General features: G+C 36.3%; 1 long non-coding RNA gene across 6 annotated transcripts in view; it reads right to left on the bottom strand.

The window, feature by feature from the left end:
- LOC110399833 overlaps positions 1-15,398 on the bottom strand; it is a 296,244-nt gene that overhangs the window by 51,253 nt on the left and 229,593 nt on the right. For all 6 annotated transcript variants that reach the window (XR_002439427.1, XR_002439428.1, XR_002439429.1 and 3 more), the window contains one exon: positions 11,755-11,825. This is a non-coding gene — a long non-coding RNA (uncharacterized LOC110399833). The remainder of the gene's footprint in view (positions 1-11,754; positions 11,826-15,398) is intronic.

The following is a 15,398-nucleotide window of genomic DNA, read 5'->3' as shown; positions in this document are numbered from 1 at the left end:
GCAGCTGAGAACACTTCTCAGAAACTGCAAGATTGACTGTGAGAAATACTTAATATGGCAATTTCTATGTTGAAGCTATAATTACAGAAAATAGACTGCTGCAACTTTTTATGCATCTTTTGAACTATTATAAAAAAATTTCTTATTTCAAATATGGAGTCAATGGCAATTAACTGCAAACTGTCTTTATAAGCATAGAATTTTAATGAGAAATCTAATGGAAACCAACAATCTAAACAAGTAGTGAAATCAACACTACAGATTGTGTTTGTGTTAGTCTTACAAAAATTAGAATCATCTGCTTTATCTCAGTGTGGACTGTAAAAGATGGGTACAAGTCACATCAGGCTGCCAAGGAAGGCATGCAAAAATACATTAAGTCATGAAGCTGCAGCGAGAAGAGCAGACTTGACTTGATTACCTAACCACACTCAGATCAGATGACTATTGCCCTCAAAGAAAACATAGATATACATAACTAGACATTTAACACATGAAAGACTACAATTTGGAGCCACAAGGTTTCAAGTGATTTATAACTTTAAAATAACTTTAAAATTCAACTTCATGGTGAATTCAGTGTTCCTTAAAAAATGCTGGAGTCCAATCACATGTAATGGGAATAAAAGCATTTCTACTCCTCCTCTCAGCTTGGATCTGCCCACAGCCATTGCCTGGTGGATGAGATTCATCTGTACACCCTCTGAGGCTCTTGGCCTCTCTCCCTGATGATCACCACTACTGTTCCTTTCAGCACTGACAATGAGGTAGCTCACCCAAAATGAAAGACACTGTATTGTATTATCAATAGCCTGAGCTATTTAGTGTCCAGCCTAAGAACTTAATAAAACCACAGTACTTCACCTGAATTTTACACACAGTATTAACCATTATTCTGGCTTCCTGATAAAAGATCCCAACTAAACATTTTGCTTGTATTAAAACTGTTGCTTAATTGCTCAGAAATCAAGTTACATTAACACTACCATTACCTTCTGTAAATCGGCACAAACACCATCAACAGATGAAGCATCCTTTAAATTAAATGCTTGTTTTTCTGTTTCCCCTTTCAATGCACAGGAAATGGGTATATCCAGTTTAAAAGATAGTAAATATTTCTTTTACTACCACAGGAGGGATTCATTGTAATGCAGAGTATGTACTGTAGTTATTCTTAGGCAAATGCATGTGAAAGCAATTACGTGGAACATGTAAATGTTAATTATACTGAGGGTTTGTTGTTTTTTTTTTGCTTTTTTGTTAGTTTCTTTTTCTTTCTTTCTTTTTTTTCTTTTTTTTTAATCTTAAATGATCTCCTCAGAGCTAAGACTAAAATTTATTCTTAAAACTAGTTGCTTGAGACTTTTTCCTGCAGGGAGACTAACACTTTTACTTCAGTGCTCTCTTCCTGGTTTACAAAACATTGAGATACTGTGTAAGAGCCAAAGGCTAACTTGCAAGGAGGCAGGTATGTTTAGAACCAGGTTTTCCAAGGTTCTGGACCCACTAAGTTTTATAAAAGAACATTAATGGGTTTGGTTTCAAGTCTGTTTTCCTTTAAACTGAAATGAAACATTAAACAAACAAGTATGCATCATCCAAACAGAGCCACTTTAAGTAATACTAGCACACTAATGAACAATAATGTAATTTCAGACGTAAATCAAAATCAAATAAAGATCAAATTAATACATCAATAGGTTAGCCTCAATGTTGGTTGAATTAAATCAATTAGATCAAATGACTAATACTAAGACTAATCAATCTTTATAATGGTGATAATAAGCTTCTATTTGTTTGTTTATAAACCCAACTTATTTTTCTTCATTTGTCCTGGTCATAACTCGATGTAGAAAATTAAGTATCTTATAGGTGAAAGAAAAACATAAGTCACAATTGCAGTTGCTCTGATGCAACTAATTCTTTTCTCTCTGGCCCCACATTCTTGCACCCCTAGAGGGAGTGAAAAGGATATTAAGGGAGTTAAATCCCATACAATGCTACTCCAGAGCCATGGAACTCAGTGCACTGAAACTGATGTAGGATATATTTACTAGCAGTTTGCACCTTTTTTCATCCTCAAGATATCAATATTAAAGGGTGAAAGCTTTAACAGCAACAAAGCAACATCTGAAGCATCAGACAAAACTTCAGCATAAGTGTCCAGCTCACCTAGTTTTATGTTTTTGTTGCCTTCTTTGTGTTTAAATACAAAAATATTTAAAAATAAAAGAAGTTCAGTTACCCATACATACTAACTCTATTATGTACTTTATATGCGGCTCAAGACAATTCCTCTTCACTCAGTGTGGCACGAGCAAGCCAAAAGGTTGGACACTCAGGACAAGAAGGAGCAAAACCACAGTTTCCTTCCATTGAGTGTGACGTGTCAGAATAATAAATTTGAATGGTCTTGTCAAAAATTGGTCATTTAAGGACTACATTTAAAGCTAGATCTAGAAACAAATACAAACAACTTATAATCAAGATATTTTGCAATAAGCTATTTTAGAAAGGGGCAAGAATTCAAAACAATCCATCACAGGAAATGTTTTCTGCAGCAATAAAACTCCACAACGGAAAATACAAGATGGCAGAAACAGTAATCAAAGAGATCATAAAGAATTACATACAGCTAGGATTTTGTAGGAACAAAAGGTCATTTATTGGGTGACCTGATGTATTTGCAACTGCCTTCTGGAGCCTTGCTATTTCCCAAGTAAGAGTAACATTCAGGTTCCAGTTTGCACATCTTTTATCTCCATTTTTGTCACCACCACAAAACAATCGTTTCAAAAACATTAGACCACTTTCACACAGTGTTCTGAACGATCAAATACAATTTTATGATATTGTGGTTTTTGTCTACTAAGGAGGCACAACAAATTTTATTAAGCTAGACACCATCATTAGCTTATTTTTTCTTAATATACTTGCTGACCACTGCTAGAAAGCATTGCCAAGTAATATTAGCAATATCGCTTCAACTCACATCTTGACCAACTTTCCTAGCAGGGACTACAAGATTTGACTAATTTCTGGCTTCAAATGTTTCCCTTAACTCTGGCTTTTCCATTCTTCCTGTCTACAGCCTTGCTCTTCTTACTCATCTCTTTAAAATATATATATATATATATATGTATGTAGTTCAGTAATTCTTGACTTTCCTAATTTGATTCTCCACTCACCCATTCCACCTAACAAAAAGTTCCAAAAACTACATTCTCAATCCCACAACCCAAACAGCAACTTCTTCCAAAAAGAGGTTGAGATAAAACCCAGAAACTTGCACAACTAGAAATCTTCTGCAGTTCTCATAAACACTGAAGCAAGTAGCTTTCCCTAAAAAAAAATATGAGAGAGGAAACATCAAGCATTTTCTTTTAACTTCTGTTTAAATAGAATTCTTTACACCTCAAATTTCCTTGAAATTTAACTAAAATACCTCTCTTTGGCTCAAGGTTCCTAGTGGATCAATGACCAGTGGCATTTTAAGCTCTTTTCTGTTTATGAGACACTGCATGAGTTTTCAGCTATGGCAAGACCAACACAAACTCTAGACTCTTTGGAAACTGTAGCTGAAAGGAAGGCAGGTTAATGTAGGTGGCCTAATATGATATTAGTTGCTCCGTGTCCCTTCTAACAATGAGCTTCTTTCAGAACTAATGTAGTTTTAATAATGCAAATAGAAGAAATATCAAGTAATCCCAAAATAATGCATTTGTTTCCAAAACCCTTCACTAAAATCCTGCAATTCCTGTCAACAGGCAGGAGGGAAACTCCTTTATATACTGGCTACTTTATAGTTTTAATCAAGGTTTTCTACTGATTAGCAAACTGCCTTACCAGCCTAAATTTATAATTCATTGCTTTCTGCTATTAAGTTAGATCACAAACTATTTAAGTGCTACAAACAATGACAGGACAGACTGAAAACAAGTCCTCTTCAGAGCAATGAAGGTCACATATGATCTATGGAAAGAATGCATAGTTTTCAGACAATACTGCCAACTCACTATTGAAAATATACTTTAAAATACTACATAAATACTACCATTTCTTTCTGTAAGAGCCTAGAAACAACTGACAAAGAACAGGTTTTTCGAGACAAAAAAACCTCATTCGGTACCAAACTTAAGAAGATGTGCCAGTTCTGACATAACTGTCATGACAAAAACATCTTTCAGTCTTGGATAGGCATTTCTAAGCAGACAGAGCTTCTCACCCACCTCAGAACTGTAAATGGTTAAATATTTAGCGTTGTCAAATGAGGCACAAAAGTCCCAGATTTGAAGTCCTTCTTATTCTCCTGTATGCTGTCCTGCTGTCCTAAGTAAGGGACTAGCAAGTCAGTCTGCAAAGCTGTGCAGAATATTAGCAGCACAGCCACGAGAAAGGAATGCATCAGTAGAAGTGATGGAGACAAACCAACTCAAGAAAAAATTGCTCTGTGAAAAACTGGCTGCAGTACTTCCAAGCTCTCTACAGACAAAGTAACTTGATTAGTCTCCTTTTCTTACTTAGGGTTACATCTATGGCTGTTGCACACAGAAGGGGGATAGATCATGCTCTCTTTGTTCAACTACACACAGAAAAAGCTATCAAAATGAAAACAGCAAGCAAAATACAGACTAAAGGACTTCTTTTTTTCTTACACTGCTCTGTAAGTCCTAACAGTAGATTTCCATTTCCCTATAAAGTGCTTGACTGCTGATACACAAATTAGCTAGGAAAAAAAAAAGGTGTAAAAAGGTCAAATTGCAGAAACTTAGGTTCAAATTCTATCGTAGAACCTCCAGTCTCTAAATACATTAGTAAGAATTACTTTAGTCACTGGTTTTTAAAAATAAAATTGAAAAAAGACCATTTTCAATTGCCTTATTCCAACTAATATTTTATACTAGAGACAAGAAGAATAAATGTGCAGCAGTGGTGTGTGTTGACATTGGCAGCTCTATGGACAGACACCATTAGTTTTTTTCTGTAACACTGAATACTGTTTATAGTGTTCTTTGCTCATCTTTGGGTTTCATGTATACCAACAATGCATCAGTGTTAGAATAGTTATCTACCCCACCACTCAGAGAGGAAGTGCCAGCTTCAGCATTAACTTTATGGAAGTTAGACTGCTCATTGAGGCTCACCAAGGCAAAAGTATGACCCTGTGGCTTCATCTGTCTTCATAAAAATAGATCAGAAAGATCAGTGAGGAGGAAGACAATATAGCAATACAAATCACCGTCCAAATACAGGCCACAAAACAATTCTCGTTCACTTGATATCTCTTACTGTGTTGATTACATGAAGTATAAAAACATTCTAACTCACTGATTTTTGGTGGATTACAGCACATCAAGGCTACTAGAAGAGAGCTGGATTATGAAGCTTAGCCATTGGTGTTTTCTGTCTTAGCTCAATGTTCTCTCAACAGATGTGACTGTCATTAAAAAAAAAATACAAGAACACAAAATAGTGCACTTATAAACACAGATCTCTTCTTACTAGTTGTTCTATACCAAAATTTTCCCTCAAGCTATCCTAATTTCAGACTGTTTTATCAAAGCCACATAATGTATTTATAAAATAGGAAATTAATTATTTGTTTTTATTAGTCTGACAATGTGATCTGGATTTGAACTTTTTACAAAATATGCCAAGACATTCACACCGTATGGGATCCTTTGAGTAAACTCGTTTTGTACAAGGGCTGCTCTGACAGTAATGCTTCCAATTTCATTATCCTGGCTCGCAACATCAGAGGGGGATGTTGGTGGCATGGCAGCAGAGGTGGAACCTTCCTGCCAATATTCCATTATATTTTGTTGTCACATGACAGACGGCAGCAGAGAGGCACTCTGACAAAACAATGTCTGAAATGGAAGTGTGTATGAAGCAAAGATGTGGAATTGAGTTCCCTCACATGGAAAAAATGGCACTCATTGACGATGCTTGCTGAATATCTATGGAGACCAAACAGTGGATGTGAACATAGGGTGGGGTGGGTGATGCACTTCAGCAGTGGCAATGGTGATGTGAAAGACAAGCCATGTTCTGGAAAGCCATACACAGCTGCTGCACCACAAAGCGAAGAGCATCTCAACCCGCTCATCTTCACAAACCAGCTAACAGGGGTGACTATATTGAGAAGCTGCGTTTTGTAGCTGAGAATTTGCTCTATCAAACACTTGTATTGTGCTCTTTATATCGTTATAGTTTCCATGGAAATAAATAGGAGGGATTACTTTCAGAGCAAGCTACATACACCTGCTGGTTTCCACGCCTCAGTTGCTCTAAGTAATTTTACGTAGGTCTCCTCATCACACAAAATTAGCATAAGTGAACAGTACAATGAGTATATGTAATATCACCTGGCATACATCCAAACTTGAAAAAACAGAAAGACAGTACACTGTTTTTCTTCTTCATAAAGTATACCCTTGCTGCAAGAACTGGTTTCCTTATTATTTTCTAAGTACATATGTAGTATCTAATTCCAGGCAATTCTTTTTTAGCCAATTTAAAATTTTCTAGGTATGTTGCTGTTGAAGGATAAGGCCAAAAATGTCTTTCATAAGTTAACATAGATTTCCGGACAGCTTCTAAGAACTTGCTGATGTTTCTAATTAACTGTGTACTGTAATGCCCAAGACCCTAGTGAAGCAATAATGCAAGATGCAATCAAAGTGTGACTAGAATGAGGAAGAGAAACCATCTTAGAAATGTTTTCTGGAATTCTTTGGAAGAAGAGCAGATGAGATGTTAAGACTGTTGAGGCACGGATTCAACACATTAGCTTCCACAAGTCAAGACATGAGAGAACATAACTACTTCGAAGATCAGGGCTTTGGCAGTAAGACGCTTGACATGCACAGGCTAAGGCTGTGTTGCAGCGAAGGATTAATCTTAGCTCCTCAGTTTCTGCAGCAAACCTCTTTCCCACTCACCCTGGAAACTGTCCATGGGGATCAGGCCAGAGCTCAGGATGGGATTATATCAGTTATTTTGTAACTTCAGGCAGCAGCATTAACATGAATAGTTAAATTTATGCTATCATTGCTGTTTCTGACTAGTTTTTGCATTCCTTCTGATGTCTTAGTTTGAGATATTACTGTATAACTGAGTCTTAAGCTCAGGCTTCACAGGAGGCTGACATTTGATGGTTTAAGCTACGCTGGTCAGCACAAAGCATTTAAATCAGGGCTCCGGGGTTCATATGTAGCCATACTTACTGGGATAGTAGTTTCACAATACACAGGGCAAACCAAATAGATTTTCTAAAACTACACAATAAAAAATAACCAATAAGCAATTACTAATTTTTTTTTAGATCAGTTTTTATGAATGTGTTTCAGCACCCAAAATTGAACAGAACAATATACCTCATGAGACACTTCTCCCCTCTTAAATAAGCACTTCTCCCCTCTTAAATAAGCAAACCACCAGTTACCAGCTGTAACACATTCATGTAGCTTACTCTAAACAATTCTATTTTCATCAGTTTTACCAGACAATATGATAGGCTGTGCAAAAACCTGAGAGTGGTCTTACAGAAATAAAGAGTTAGGAGTTATGCTATGAGTTCTTATCTTACAGGAGCTGGTCACATATGTAAGGAAATACAGACATTTTGGAAGTGGATTAATTTCATGTCATGGCCAATGACAATGGACCTGCAAATTTTATCATGGTGCTGAGGAGCCCTAAGTCTGAAGGCTAAACAGATAAATCGCACAGCTATCCCTCTACACAGAGTGTAGGCAGAATGTACGTCCATCAGAGAGCAGAAGATTTTCTTTTATGAAGATAGTTCTTGGAACTACTGGGAGAGGTTGCCATCAGAACTGGACAAGTCATTATAAACCTAGGAACCTAAGGACTAGAAGTGGAAGTAATAAAACCCACTAATATAGGCACTTGAAAGTGCTGAAAGATTACTTTAAAACAGTAAAAGTCAAAAGCAAAATCCAGCATTAGACTCAACCCAAATGAGCAAATAAAGCTCTATTTCAGACAGCAGCTGAGGTGTGTGATCCTTTCTGCCTGTTTAATGACCAAACACAGCACATGGGAATGAGCTTGGAAAGCTGCGCATCATGGTGAAGTAAAAAAAAATCTGCAACCAATAGCTCTTGCACAGATGTTCCCACAGTGTGATGTATTCACAAACAAGAACTTGAGAGAGAATTTATGAAAACACTCAGAATGATGGTGGGATGCCTCCAGGTGCAGCCTTAGGCTGAGTGAAGGAAAATACGTCTTTCCCCATAGACCACAATACTGCTACAGAATTGCCGTTATAATCTCTCTCTACTGCTGAACTTAATGTAATCTGGACTTTAAAAGTTGATATGAACCTTGTACCAGTTTGAATGCTGTAAGAGAAGCCGAACCATACAGTAGATAAAAAGCATCAGGCAATGATATTTCAATACTCAACACATACATATTGTAATATATCGATATGTCTACATGAATATAGACTCAAGTGGTCTTAGGAAGTCAGAAGTTGAAGTACAGTTTCAAACTTCAAAACCTTCCATGCTAAATTCTATCTGGAGCCAGTGATCTAGTCTATAGGTGTCTGAAAACATCCATGGCCATTCTTTTGAAGGAAGTCTTCCTTCTTTCAGATAGCTGCTGCCAACAGCCTTGTTAGCCTAGAGCTCTCAATGAAAGAGAGAACAGAGTGTGGAGAATGTATCAGGTATACCGGTTTTTCAAAATCCATGTTATCCGCTTACACACATCATTGACACTAGTCCCTAGTCCTACAAATAAGTAGGGAAAAAAAAAAGAAAGATTACAAACCATGCTTCAGAGCAGCAGCATCTTCTCTAGCAGGCAGAATACATTCTGATGGGCTGTTAATGATTTCAGCAATGATCATGTGGTTTCCTGGAGGCTTCCTCTCCTGCCACCCTCACCAGGAAATTTATTTATCAGTGAGTTCAAGTAATACAGACTTCTGTCTTTAGATCCTGCCCAATTTTTTTTTCTATCAGTGGTTCAGTTCAACTTCTGTGTTGTAAACACACTTTTTAAAATTTAAGCATTATGTTGGAATAAATGATTTAATAGTTATTGCTTTCTCAGTTCTACAGAAAGACTGCTGCATGAAAAAAAGGCAGTGTTCAAATACAGACAGTATCCAAACACCGTGCTGATATAGTATAAAGGCACAAACATTGTCTTATTTGACACTTCAAGGATATTCCCAACATTTGTAGTAACAGTAAACCAGGTGGAACAAATCTCTGAAGAGTATAGAATAGAATATCCAATCTTTTCTAATTACTTTCTAAAATCTTTATGTCTACTTCACATCTGCCTCCTCCATACTTGCTGTATTTCCCCCCAAGTAAACCTTGAAACAGTTGTTATATTCACAGGATAAAAAGAAATGTGACATCTGGATCCAAAGTCAGCCAGATGGCAGCTATTCATTGAGGACATAGAATTTTGCTTTTCAATTGACCTGCTGTAATCTGTAGTGCTAACCCAGTGATATGCGATGCCCTGCTTCTCTGCACTATTTCAGTTCTCTTCCTTTGTGCCCTTTATGCGTCTGTAAAAGTTCAATCATAGGTTGGTTTGCTGCTTCCCACATTCCTCCATTTCTCTGAAGGCTAGATAAACTTCAGTGTAGAAGAGGGGTAACTAAAAAAAATAGAACCTATGAAAATAAGACTGGATTTGTCGGTACTTAAGACCTCTCATCCATCCAATTCAGAGGATAAATGTAGTCACAATTTCTCTTAGAATGGATTTAAATTGCCAGATGATGTCTAGAAAAAAAAGTCAATGTCTATATATACATATCTGTATTCAAATATTAATTCCAGCAAAGCTTTCAATATGGCTTTAAAGTATTTTCTATCATCTCTCATGCATTAACACGGTCTGAAAGTATCTTTTGAATCTAACTCTTTCACACACATAGCCCCAGACAAAATATTTCTTCTCAGAGCGTTTTGAGATTTCATTCAGGTATTTTTTTTAGCTGAGATGTCAGAGTATATTTTCAGCTTTCACATACTCAGGGCAAAATTTTGTTGTCATTGCTATTATTGAAAGCAACTGTTTGAAACACTACATATCCTTCATAGAGAATGTCCTGGGTTTAAATAGAGAAAGTATGAGCTAGAAAATATTGAAAGAAGTATCATGCTGAACATACGTAGTAACTTCTGCTGAGACCGTTAGCTTGACTAATTATATCATGGACAGAATTTGACACTAAGTATTTACTTAATACGAATGCAAGAGCTAAGTAAGTTACATTTTAAAAGAGAGAAACTCATTTACTGTGACAAATGTCAAAGTTGCAGGGTGGGAGGGAGGCAAGAATAAAACGAAAGGAAAAGAAAGGACCAACAGCTAGATAAATCCTGTACTGGAAGTCTGTCCTCACCAAGAATTTCCTCTTTAGAAATAAATCACGCATACCCTCACATTGCCTAATCTCCAGTCAGGAAATCAGGACAACTGCGCATAAACAGAAGACCAACACATCACAAGAAGAGAATTTACTGTGGCACAGTCTGTGATTGATTAGCTGTACTGGAAAGCTATAAAATAAAAGGAAGAGAAGACCTTGAACTTTTGAGCTTCAATTCTGCGTATATAATGCAACAATATATACTGCAGATACCAAAACCTTTTTTTAAGCACTGAAAGAAGAACAAGGCCCAAAAATAAAGTAACAGAATAAATTTTAGTAAAACAAGTATTGACAGTATTCTTGAAACAAGGGAGAACACAGTATTAGTAAGAATGAGGGTTGTTAAATGAGCACTAAAGGTTATTTAGGATAAAAAGGAGAAAAAATTATACAAATTCAACAATAATAATAAAAAAGTGCAACAAGGAGATCAGATTATAGCTGACTCAAGATAATAACACTGTCAGTACAGCATGGGTTAAAAGCTCACATCACAGGTACTCTGTAAAAGCTGCTGGAGAATACAGGTAGAAGCAAAGCTAGTAAATGTAGATGGAAAAAATACCATCAGAAACTATGTGAGGATAAGGAACAGATGAATAATCTTGATGGTGCACGTTAAACAGAACCACCATCATTACAGTCTAAAGCAAGACACACCTTTAAAAGGGTGAAGAATAGAAAAGTTCAAAGACAGGATGATGTGTCAATAAAGCGTGTCATAGAGCAGCAGTAGAAACTTTGCTTTCTATACGTATGAAGCTATTGCAAACTGGAAGGCAATCAGATTCCTGGACAAGATCAGTGTACATTCCAGTACCTAAGAAACAGTACTGGAAGAAGCATGTAGCTACAAACCGATCTCATTGATATTGCCAGGAAGCAAGGTCAAGGATTCAAAGATTAAAAAACAAACCAAAGTGAATCGGTATGACATATGCTTAGATGAGGCACAAGGGACATACCTCAGGATAACAATCAGCCACTTTCAAATATTTTAGTTATCATCACTCTTTTCTGTTGACTTCAATAAAGAATTTGATTCACTGAGACATAATCTGTTATGGCTAATGATGCTTGAAATGTGTTTTCCATTACACTTAGCCAAGGTACTGTATTCAGCTCATCACGTTTGCTGTAATAATGGTGAAAATAACTTAAGAGTGGCAAAAATAACTTAAGTCTGGCTCTCAGAAAATAAAGATGCACAGGAAAAGGTTAGTTGTATCATCCTATCCAGGATTCTAACACAGATGACAGAATAAAGCATTAAAAACTTTGAATGAATGTCTTCAGACTGTCATGTTACTTACCAGACAGTATGAGGATCCAAAAAATGTTCTCAATGTAGCATATGCACTAGGAGTGCAGATTCCTTAAGAATCTAAAAGTAAAACAAGAACAGTCAAGAAAAGATTCTATGGTTCTAGTGGAGGAGAAAGGACACCAGTGGATTGAAGAATTTTTATATATATAGCCTCAGTCACTGATCAACTTAATTCCCAAGAAAATGGTATTTGAAGGAAATGGAGTAATGCAGAACTAAACAAGACCAATGCACAAATGACCAAAAAAAAAAAAAGTATGAATAAAAAAAGAGCTTTTGAAGACAACAGCTTTGAAAAATAAAAGCCACATACTTATGAGAGTTAAAGGTTGAAAAAAAAAAAAAGGGAAGGTTCAGAAATTGCAGAGATCTGTGCTGGTATGGACACTCACAGCAAGACAGCTATGCTAGCACAGAAGCTTGTATGGGTTCTATTAGCTTGCTGCCTCAAGTCCCAGTAAGCTAGTACAAAAAAGCAAATTATTTCCAATTTTCTGTTGATGTGCTCTTCTATAGGTGTGGCTTTTGACTTCACATTTTATGGAACTTTATCCCTATTAGTTCTTCATTATATTGTTGAGCATTGCATCAACATCAGTTTTAAAGTATGGAGAGTAGTACAGGCAATGAGACAGTAATGATATTGAGAGCTTTCTGAAATGAATCACCATTCTAAAACCTACCACTCAGCTTCAAATTATTTCACCCTTGCAGGTAGGACTGAATATCATGCAACTTTTAGATTTCAACATTTTATGATCTTATAATTTTTTAAGTATCCCACAAGTTGTCCATGAATGATTAGTTGAACACTTTGTGGGCTACTTCATTAGAAAGACGATTTTATGATTTTTTGCATGCTATACACCTTGCTTTTAATGATAAAGCTCAGTTAAATACTTCATAAACAGCTTCAGTCTTTTCAGCAATAGCCCTAGATGGCCGTTTCGCCTCACACTCAAATTTGAGCATTCTGATACGACAAATTAATCACCTTCCACATAGATATAAATATAGAAGACAACGGTAAAGAGACAGCTTGTGTGTTTAACCATTTCAGAGTACAGGTTACCAACCAAAAAACTGCAATGATTGGGTTTAGTTTCAAAGCCACTAAACCAAGTAGGTATTTCTTTGACTATGGATATGTCCCACATAAAAGTATTAATGCAAATACGTATGTGTATTCTGATATATTTTAAATTGTGATAACATTTACATAAATTTATGAATGTATAGCAGTAAATCTTTCTCCATGACTCACACTTACCCACTGAAGTATTAAATGACATTAAATTCAATTAAATAAATAGTATTTTAATAGTGTCGTCGTGTGAAAAGAGTGGAGAAGTTTGGCAGACAATAAACCCTCTTGCATTCCAGCTCATTCCAGATATCAGAAGGGCTGGGGGTGGCTGAGCTTAGATTCTGAGTGATTTGGTGCTCTAAGTTTCACTGCATTCAATATATGACTTATCAGAGTTACAGATTCATAAATAGCACGCTGTGTAATTCATCTAGATGCTTTCGAATGGGCTCTCACAACCACTCTAAAGGAGTTCAGGCACACCCCGTGAGAACTCACAGCTAGATTAGTGAATAGTCCAGTTCAATAAAGCAACAGATTCTTTTGGAATGCTGGTGATGAACACACTGTTTGCAAAACATGCGAGTTTAACCAAGAACATGAACAATTTGGCTAACTGCAATCACATTAAATCAAAGAACAGCTCTATACAGATTTCTAAGTTTCCCAGGGAAGCACTCAGTATAACTGAGTATACTCAATAGATGTCCCAATGGGGTGGTAGGGGGAGGCAGATGGAATGCAGGGAAAGGGAGAAAAGAGAGGCTCAGTTTGACTGATCCCAGCTCATCTGCAATGGTATCTTTCTGCCATCCCAAGCTTTTTCCCTCATAAGCCATTTTATACTTTTTCTTACTTTGAGGGAGTGCTTTAGTAACTCTTGTCAAACACACCTTGGTCTTGCAAGGTTTACTTGAAAACATGTTTTTGACAGAAAGGTGGAAAACTGCTGGCTCAGGAAAACAAGATAGTTTATCAGTTCCTATACTATCATCAAGTCCCCGTCCCTAAAGGATGATGATGGAATTTGGCCATGGGACTTGCACTCTGCTCCATACTCTATTTTAATAGTCGTTTTTTTCCTTAGGAGTTAGCATACCAGGTCCTCCTGGTGTTTGCTAAAAGGTAAGGTCACAGATCCTGCTGCTTATTGAACTATCAATGGACAGGATTATCCTGCACATTCCACCTTCAAGGTTTTACTTTCCCCTCAAGAGGTGGACATTTCAAAAAGTCATGTCCAGTAAATATTCCACAAGAGGTAAGTGGGTCCAAAGCAGTTTGCATTTCCTCCATTACACCTAGTACTTCCAAGATTGCTTTTCCTTCACTACATTCAGATTTGTGTGAAATAATTAGAGCAAGAACAGTCTCAACTGTACTATGGACATGTTATAAGAATTCATGCTAATTTTTGTATGGACAACTTTCTATTAGAGCACTAATTTGGCTGAACATTAGCCATTATTTACACTCAGCAAGATTACACAATTTATTTACAACTGGGCAAATAAGTTCTAACCTCATTTCCATCAATGTCTGGACCAGCTCCAGTGAAGTAAAATCAGCTACTCTCTTGTTTACCTGTTGTGTAATAAAATATTTCATGCCAGATATTTGCCCATAAACTACACTGAAGTGAATCAACTCGTAGTGTTACAGTTTCTAGTGAATTATACACATATATCATGTGTATATCATATCATATCATATCAGCATATCTTCAACAACATATTTGAGAGGAGTCATGTGAGAAGATCATATATACATGAAGAGTCTCAGGCAAAGCTCTAAGGAACAAATATCAAATGCTATCATGGCCACAGGTGTCAAAAAGAAAATACAGGTTAACTGCTTCCTCGTGACCTATTGATATAGTACTTTCATTTTGTTAGCTCTGCATTCAGGAATGTATTTCAGCAATTACCTAGATTTAAATAAGTTAATAACCTCATCACATTTCATAAGCCTATTCTTACACTGGTCATTTTAAACATATACTAGATTTAAGGACAGAGGTAAGAAGGAAAGTGAGAAAGTCAGGGTAAGTTATGAATATGCAACACTTTAAAAATTATCTCTTGACGCAAGACATTCAACAAGGTTAGCAAATCAAAGGTAAGGAGTGAATTTCTAGTGGGTCCTGGTTACTTTCTAGGAAGAACAGCTTTAGCAAAGTAGTAACACAGGAAATATCTGAAGAAATATACAGGCAAAGAGATTTTATACCGCAAGCATTTTATGCACAATATGGTAAGATTTCTTTCTCCCTCAGACAGAAATGGATGCAATCTGATAACAATTTCACAAGAAAATCACATTAACTATCCTTCAGCAAGTTAATTAATTAATCTGATAGTAAAGCAGTTAATGAGAAGAGCTTTTTCGTCTTCTAAGAAGAAAATGAGGACACGTGACATGGCAGGCATTAGACAAAAAAAGCATAAGGATAAGAAAACACTGTAAATGAAAAGCAACAAAAAAAGAGTAAAGAGGATTACTTTCTTAAGTTTTCAGAATGAAATTAATGTGATAGTAAAAAG

This window comes from Numida meleagris, chromosome 5 (genome assembly GCF_002078875.1).
Source record: "Numida meleagris isolate 19003 breed g44 Domestic line chromosome 5, NumMel1.0, whole genome shotgun sequence".
Lineage (NCBI taxonomy): Eukaryota > Metazoa > Chordata > Aves > Galliformes > Numididae > Numida > Numida meleagris.
Note: the sequence above shows the minus strand (reverse complement) of the source record. Positions and strands in the feature narration are given on the sequence as shown.